The sequence below is a fragment of the Frankliniella occidentalis genome, unplaced genomic scaffold, assembly GCF_000697945.3.
Source record: "Frankliniella occidentalis isolate FOCC.00 unplaced genomic scaffold, Focc_3.1 Scaffold305, whole genome shotgun sequence".
In the NCBI taxonomy this organism is placed as follows: domain Eukaryota; kingdom Metazoa; phylum Arthropoda; class Insecta; order Thysanoptera; family Thripidae; genus Frankliniella; species Frankliniella occidentalis.
In genome coordinates this window covers 245,621-252,194 of record NW_026267430.1, presented here as the reverse complement: position 1 = coordinate 252,194, position 6,574 = coordinate 245,621, and the positions used below count along the sequence as shown (strand labels likewise).

General features: G+C 54.3%; 3 non-coding genes across 3 annotated transcripts; 1 reads left to right on the top strand and 2 right to left on the bottom strand.

The window, feature by feature from the left end:
- Positions 1–262: 262 nt before the first annotated feature.
- On the top strand, positions 263–335 carry Trnav-aac (transfer RNA valine (anticodon AAC)). The gene has a single exon. It is a non-coding gene; the product is annotated as a tRNA-Val (tRNA).
- Positions 336–674: 339 nt separating this feature from the next.
- Trnar-ccu (transfer RNA arginine (anticodon CCU)) lies at positions 675–747 on the bottom strand. The gene has a single exon. It is a non-coding gene; the product is annotated as a tRNA-Arg (tRNA).
- Positions 748–6,004: 5,257 nt separating this feature from the next.
- Trnav-aac (transfer RNA valine (anticodon AAC)) lies at positions 6,005–6,077 on the bottom strand. The gene has a single exon. It is a non-coding gene; the product is annotated as a tRNA-Val (tRNA).
- Positions 6,078–6,574: the final 497 nt, after the last annotated feature.

Genomic DNA, 6,574 nt, shown 5'->3' with positions numbered 1-6,574 from the left:
CACTCGGCAGTGTGCATTGCAGCGGTACATCTGTGTGGCAAGGCAAGCCGCCCGGGTACCCGACCCGCGCCCGCGGGCCCGGGCCCACCGCCGCGAGTGCAGCCACGTGGTGGCAAGTAGACCGGCCCGCCACGCCAAGTCTCCCCTCCTCTGGCCTCTACCTCACCCCGCACTCCCCCTCCCGCCCCCCTCCGTCAGCCGACTTTCTCTGCTGCTGCAGAGGCTATTATTGAGCTCGACCGGTTCGACGACGCATACAGGAGATTCCGTGGTGTAGCGGTTATCACATCTGCCTAACACGCAGAAGGTCCCCAGTTCGATCCTGGGCGGAATCATTTTGTTTTCCGTAGTTATGTAATACTCATGCATTATACATGGGCCAGGACCGGCGGGAACATCTTATTTTTTCGAAATATCGTCCGAGTATTTACCTATTTTTAATGCGTCAATAAAATACATATTTACACTAGTTTTTCAATCATAATGATAAGAAACGCAACCTATTTAGGAAAAATATGTATTTCTATTTGATCAAAGTTTAAAGAGAAAGACGATATTAGAAGAATCAAATATCGAATGTGGAATAACGGGCAAAAATCGTACAGCAGCAACAGGTCACGTGCCCCACGTCCAACAACTACGCGGAGGCGGGCCACAAAAACGTGTGTGCGGCTTACCCCTGGGGGGACTCGAACCCCCAATCTTCGGTTTAGGAGACCGACGCCTTATCCATTGGGCCACAGGGGCTGCGGTAGGAGCGGCGCGCCGGCGGCCTAGGCGCCAACGCCTCGCCGGGCTGTGGGCTGGGAGAGCGCTCGGCTGGCGGCAGCGTCCCGGCCGACCCGCGACCAGCGTCTATCAAAGTACGCGGCTTTTCGAAAACAAGAAGTGTGGAGTGGGCGACGGCGACAGGCAGGCGAGGGACGGGACACGAGGATAGGAAGAGCGAGAGAGGTAGAAGCACGGCCGGTAGAGAGAGAGAGGGAGGGGGGGAAGAGAAAGATAGAGAATGTGGAGAGGGAAAGAAGGGAGGCGGGAGTAAGAGGAGGAGAGGGAGGGGGGGAAGAGAAAGATAGAGAATGTGGAGAGGGAAAGAAGGGAGGCGGGAGTAAGAGGAGGAGGGGGAGTATGAGAAGAGAGAGAGAGAGAGAGAGAGAGAGAGAGAGAGAGAGAGAGAGAGAGAGAGAGAGAGAGAAAGAGAGGCACCATCTGCGTTTCTTCTTCTTCTGTAAACTGGCCGAGCGGACGACACCCGGCGCGAGGCTATAAAGCGGCAGGTCAGTTTAACATTAGAACGGACCTCGGCGCAGCTCTAGCGGACGGGCCGACGGGCGGGCGGACACGCGGCCAACACGTGGGACGGCACAGTCGCGAGGACGCGAGGCCGACGCCCCCCCCCCTTTTCTAAACCAACGACAAGAATGTAGAAAGAACAACAAAAGTCGTTATAATTACAGAGGACGCGTATGGAAAATGTAGCTCATCAGGGCGACAGAACAACTCATATTCCTCGCATTGGGGTCAGAGCCGGCCGCGACGAGCTTAGTACTGCCGGCGCTGGCTAAAGCCGGACCGCTCTCGCTTTAGCTAATTTGCTGATTAAAGAGACGGTCGTGGAGGAGAGGGAAAACGGGGAGAGGGGAAAGTGGGGGAAGGGGGGGGATGGGGGAGTCCCCGGCGGTCCCCGGGGAACGTGGGGTATCCCGGCGGGTCGGCGCGACGAGTAGTAAGTACCGACCGGCCGCCTGCTGGCCGGCTGCCCGCCTCGCCCTCGCCGCTCCACAGTCAACACGACTGCTCACTCACATCCTGCTGCGCGCTCATGGCACGTTAGGGGATGATTAGCTGGCTAACGCCCCGGCTAACGCCCTGGCTAACGCCCTGGCTAACGCCCATCATGAACCTCCTCCTCGCGCCCGCCGCGCAATCAAACGCAGCAGGCGAATTGATTATTTCGTTTGGTATTTACCAGCGCGGCGCTGCCGGCTGGCCATCGGCCAGATCAGCGGCCAGGGCGCCTATGTTTGCACCCGCCCACCCCGCGCCGGGCAAATCACTTGCACGGCTTTCACTCTGCCCTCCTCCTGCACCCCCCCCTTCCCCTTTCTCATGTCGCCGCGGTCCTCCGGCTCGCTGTACACGAGCGCCAGCTGCGTATGGCCAATAACACAGCAGGGACGCGTGTACAATAACAATACATGATACAAAGCGTCATTCGAGAGGATTCGCAGCACAGCACCAGAACCAGGACTAGGGTTTTAAGTCCGGTAATTTTACATGTAAAATTGCATGTAATTTACGGTAAAATACCGGGTAATTTTTTTTTTTTTACTTACATCGGTAAAATTGGATAAATTGGTTTCCCGAGGCATAGGTTTGTTTCTACTAACTAATAGAGGTTTAGTCGTTTGTGTTTTAAGGACAAGGCATTAACTTTGAAGGAAACATATTTTTATTTTTAGAAAGTCAAATTAGCTAAACTTAACTTAAAATGGCACTAAAACAGTAAGTGGACACGCAAACTAATTACGTGCTGGGAAGAATTACTGGACGTTTTACCTCAGAAACATAGCCAAATAAAGGCAATAGTACGAAAAATTGCCCTCAAAGTAGTAAACAATAATAAAACCAACTTCAATCGTCATTTTTAAGCGATAAAGCCATTTTTTACCAAAATTACCAATTTTACCGTATTTAACCGGTATTTTACCCCGACCGAAAATGATTGTTCGCTAAACGTTTGCTGTTTATTCGCTATCGGTACGCGGAGGGTCGCGGAAGGGACGCTAACGGGTCGTCAGGGATCGTCACTGTCCTCGTGGAGGACTGAGCTCGGGTCGCCATCGGGTCGCGGTGGTCGCTCTAGAGCGACTTCAGTTCACATTTTGGTCGTCATATTCGCTTTGAAAGCGACTCGAGTACGCCCTTTGTTCGCCTGGTGCGCCCGAAAGGGGCCGTGGTCATCGGGTTATTTTCCTTCCTAGGAAACCCCGGCCGGGCGCTGGCGCTAATCCCCAGACCGGCGCACTTGCGAGCAGAGAGGGGTACGATGGGGCGGCCCCGGGACCCCCGGAGCACCTGACGGCTCCTCCGCACTGCACATTGCACACTTTGGCAGCTGGACACAGCGACGACGCCAGTCTGCGAGTGCAAGTCGCAGAGAGGACGCACTCGTAGAGAGAGGACAAATGGTTTCGTACAACTATGCACATACGTAACGTACGCTTACGCACAATTTTAAGCGATATTATGCATAATTACGTACAATATTGTTCAAAGTTACGTACATATGTTGTACGTAGGTTATGTATATTTAGTTGTACGTGCCTACGCACATAACAGGACATAGTCAGTGCCCGACGCAAAATGATTTTGTTCGCTGATCGCGAACAAGGGGACTTCAGTACGCTTTAAGGTCGCTCGCGGTTCGTCGGCAATAATCTTTTGGCCCGTAAAGCCCCGAGGCTGGCCGAGGAGGGACCCCGGTATCGGACACGATCCCCTTACCGGCGAACTCGTGGTCTAGTGGTCAAGGCGACGGGTTCCTAACTCGGAGGACCGAGGTTCGAGTCCCAGCAAAGGTTAAGTTCTTTTCAATTAAATCAAGTTACTACGGTGAAATAGAGGAAGAGGGAGGGGGAGGGGGCAGGGAAAGGTAACAATCGGTAAAAACTACAAAGAAAATAATTTCATTTTTGGCAGTCGGAATGCCGCTGCCTACCCGCCCCGTACATCTCCTACCCCCGGGTACTGCCCTACCCACACCCCCTACCCCTGGCGTCGTCCCCTGTAAACCAAACCCCCAGCTGCAGCCCCTGCCCCCCTCCCCTTTTGCACTCGCCCCCATGACGAACGTTAGGCGCATCTTCAGCGACCTTATTAGCGCACTGAAAGCGAACCTGTGGCGATCAAGGGGCGACCTGAGCGGGCCTCCAACTGGAGTTCGCTTTTAGTACGCCAAGTACGTCGGGCGAACTCCAAAGGTCGCGTAGTGGGACTCACGCGACGTAAGCGCGAACTCGGGCGGCGACCTACAGCGAACTCTTAGCGACCTCGGCAGAGGGTCGCGCTTGACTCGTCAGGACGAACTTATCGCGCACCTTTAGCGTACAGAACATTTTGGGTCGGGACCAATCTTACGTAAAGAAAATAAATTACTTGCAAATTTAAAACCCTAACCAGGACACAGTGTAGATCGATTCTGTACAATCAATGAGCTACAAACACTCACAATCCCTCTTTTGTTTCAGCGAATGGCGATCGCACAGATTCCTTTCCTCGCGGTGCACCCTCAAACTGTGGAAATAAATCTGTAATTTTCGGGTATTCAATTTAGGACATTATTTGTTTGTGGAAATTTTGCAGAGCGGAGCGACAGCGACAGCGCCCGCAAACAGGAAGAATTCCGAAAGCAGAACCCCAGGTGAGCGGACCGTGGCGCTCTCGCGAAATCGCCCAAACAGAGAAGGATTGATCAATATGTACTTGGTATGCACCTGACCGCGCGCGCGCGTGTGGGTGAGACAGAGACAGAGCGCGAGGCGCAGGGGGACGGGGACGAGCACTGTCATCAACATGTCGTTTTTGTTTCTTTATCGGAGAAGGGGGAATGGAATGGGGCTTTGGGTGGGGAAGGAAAGGGGGATGGGGTAGGAAGAAGGGGCTAAGAAAGAGAAGCACTTGAGTTTCAACAAAGGGGGCGGCCAAATGTAACGGAGAGAGAGAGGGAAGGGTGAGGGGTGAGGGCACAGCAGACATCTGCAGGCGGGGGCCCGAGAGCCAGACAATGGGGGTGCGACTGTGTTATCAGCTGCTGCTCCCTCCGTCCCGCTTGTCTCCTGTTTAACTTGGCGTTTTGTTTCTTGCCCCCTTATAATACAATATTTCCATGCGCGCTTTTTCCATAAGACGACGATCCGAACAACCTCTTTTTCTCCTCCTCTTTTCTTTCCGTAACATAAGGGCGTGCCGTGCGAGGGAAGCCCCGCACGCCCCGTCGGGACTGTCGACGCCCGCCCCGCCGGCTTACGTCAAGGGCGCTACCAGGGGCGCATGGCAAGTCACGTGGGTGGCACCTGTCGTTACAACGGCTGCAAGTGTACGCACACGGCGCCGGAGCGGCCAAGAATACAAAAATACACGTACAACTGCGCTCAACACTTTGAAAAATAAAGTCTACTGAATACAACAATTAATCAACAGTGCTCGCAGCTCCGCAAGTCTGACATGTGTACATATATGACATATATGTACCCCGTGTTGGACACTGTTGTTGTGGGATTTTGGATTGCGTTACTTACAAGCAGGACTCAAGTTGCATGTTCAGTTTAAGCCCAAAAGTCTCGGATTTTCACACTTGGTGGTGTTTAAGTTAGAGGCATCTTGATTTCGCAGTTTCACACAGTGAAGCCGCGGTGTTCGAACACACAGTACCACGTCGTGGAGCAAGCGCGGAGCGCCACTCTGCGGTCTGCACAGTGTTGGGTAACCCCTTCAGTAGTGATCCTTGTTAAGAAGCGCTGCTCAAATTAGCTGCGGCTGGCGCGCTCTTTCACACGTCTGCTCTGGTGAGAGAGAGAGAGAGAGAGAGAGAGAGAGAGAGAGAGAGAGAGGGGAGAGAGAGAGAGATCTCAGCCCTTCCATGCGAGAGCGCTAGAGAGGCTGGCTGCGCCCTTTACGCAGCGACTTTTGCGCTTGCGGTGCATGGCAATGTAATTACTTCCTCTATGTACGCCGTGTACACAGTGTAATGATAATTGCAGTCATCACCACACGCCGCCGGGCCGGTATGATTGTCCTTGGAATTGCGCCGGAAATTTTCGCGCGCGGTGGCGGCCGGGGCCGGCCCGGTGCGGCTTGTTGTATAATAATGTGATTCCCTCCTTGCCATCCACAGCTCATATCGTTCCCGTTCCGGGGTCGGTATACCTTCTGCTGCGGCCACGAGGTGGCAAAGGCGGCAACACCCGTGGAAAAAAAGAAAGAAAAGGAAAAAGAAAGAAAATGATTCCGCCCAGGATCGAACTGGGGACCTTCTGCGTGTTAGGCAGATGTGATAACCGCTACACCACGGAATCCGATAGCGGCAGGAGGCGCGGGCTCGCGATATTTATTGATTGGACCGGAGTGCTTTGTCAGTCAACGAGATGTCGGCCGGTCGGGGGCCCGCGGTGCTCGAGCGGGAGCGCGAGGGTCTGCGGCCCGGTTTAGCTGGTCCTGCAAGACAAGAAGAGAGGGGGGCGTCGCTAAAATGAAACCCGCGATTTAGAGGTGCGGGAAAACTAACGAGTCTCCGGACCCCTGTCCTACTGCTTGTCTTGGCAGTGTTGGCGTCTAGCGACGCCCGCCCTTCCCATAGAGGCCGCAGCTGCTCCTGTTGGGACTCCGTTTAGCACCGGTTGCGTCCAGGTCAGAGCCGGTGCAAGGTCAGTTCGGACGCCACCGCGCGCACGTGGGGGAAGGTGTCAGCGTGTGAAGTCGCGGGGCACCTGAGGGTGTTCTGGCACCTGTCTGGCTGGCCCACCCGGCAACCGGCCCCGGCAGGGTCTTATCTAGTCCTCTGTTTTTTATTCTT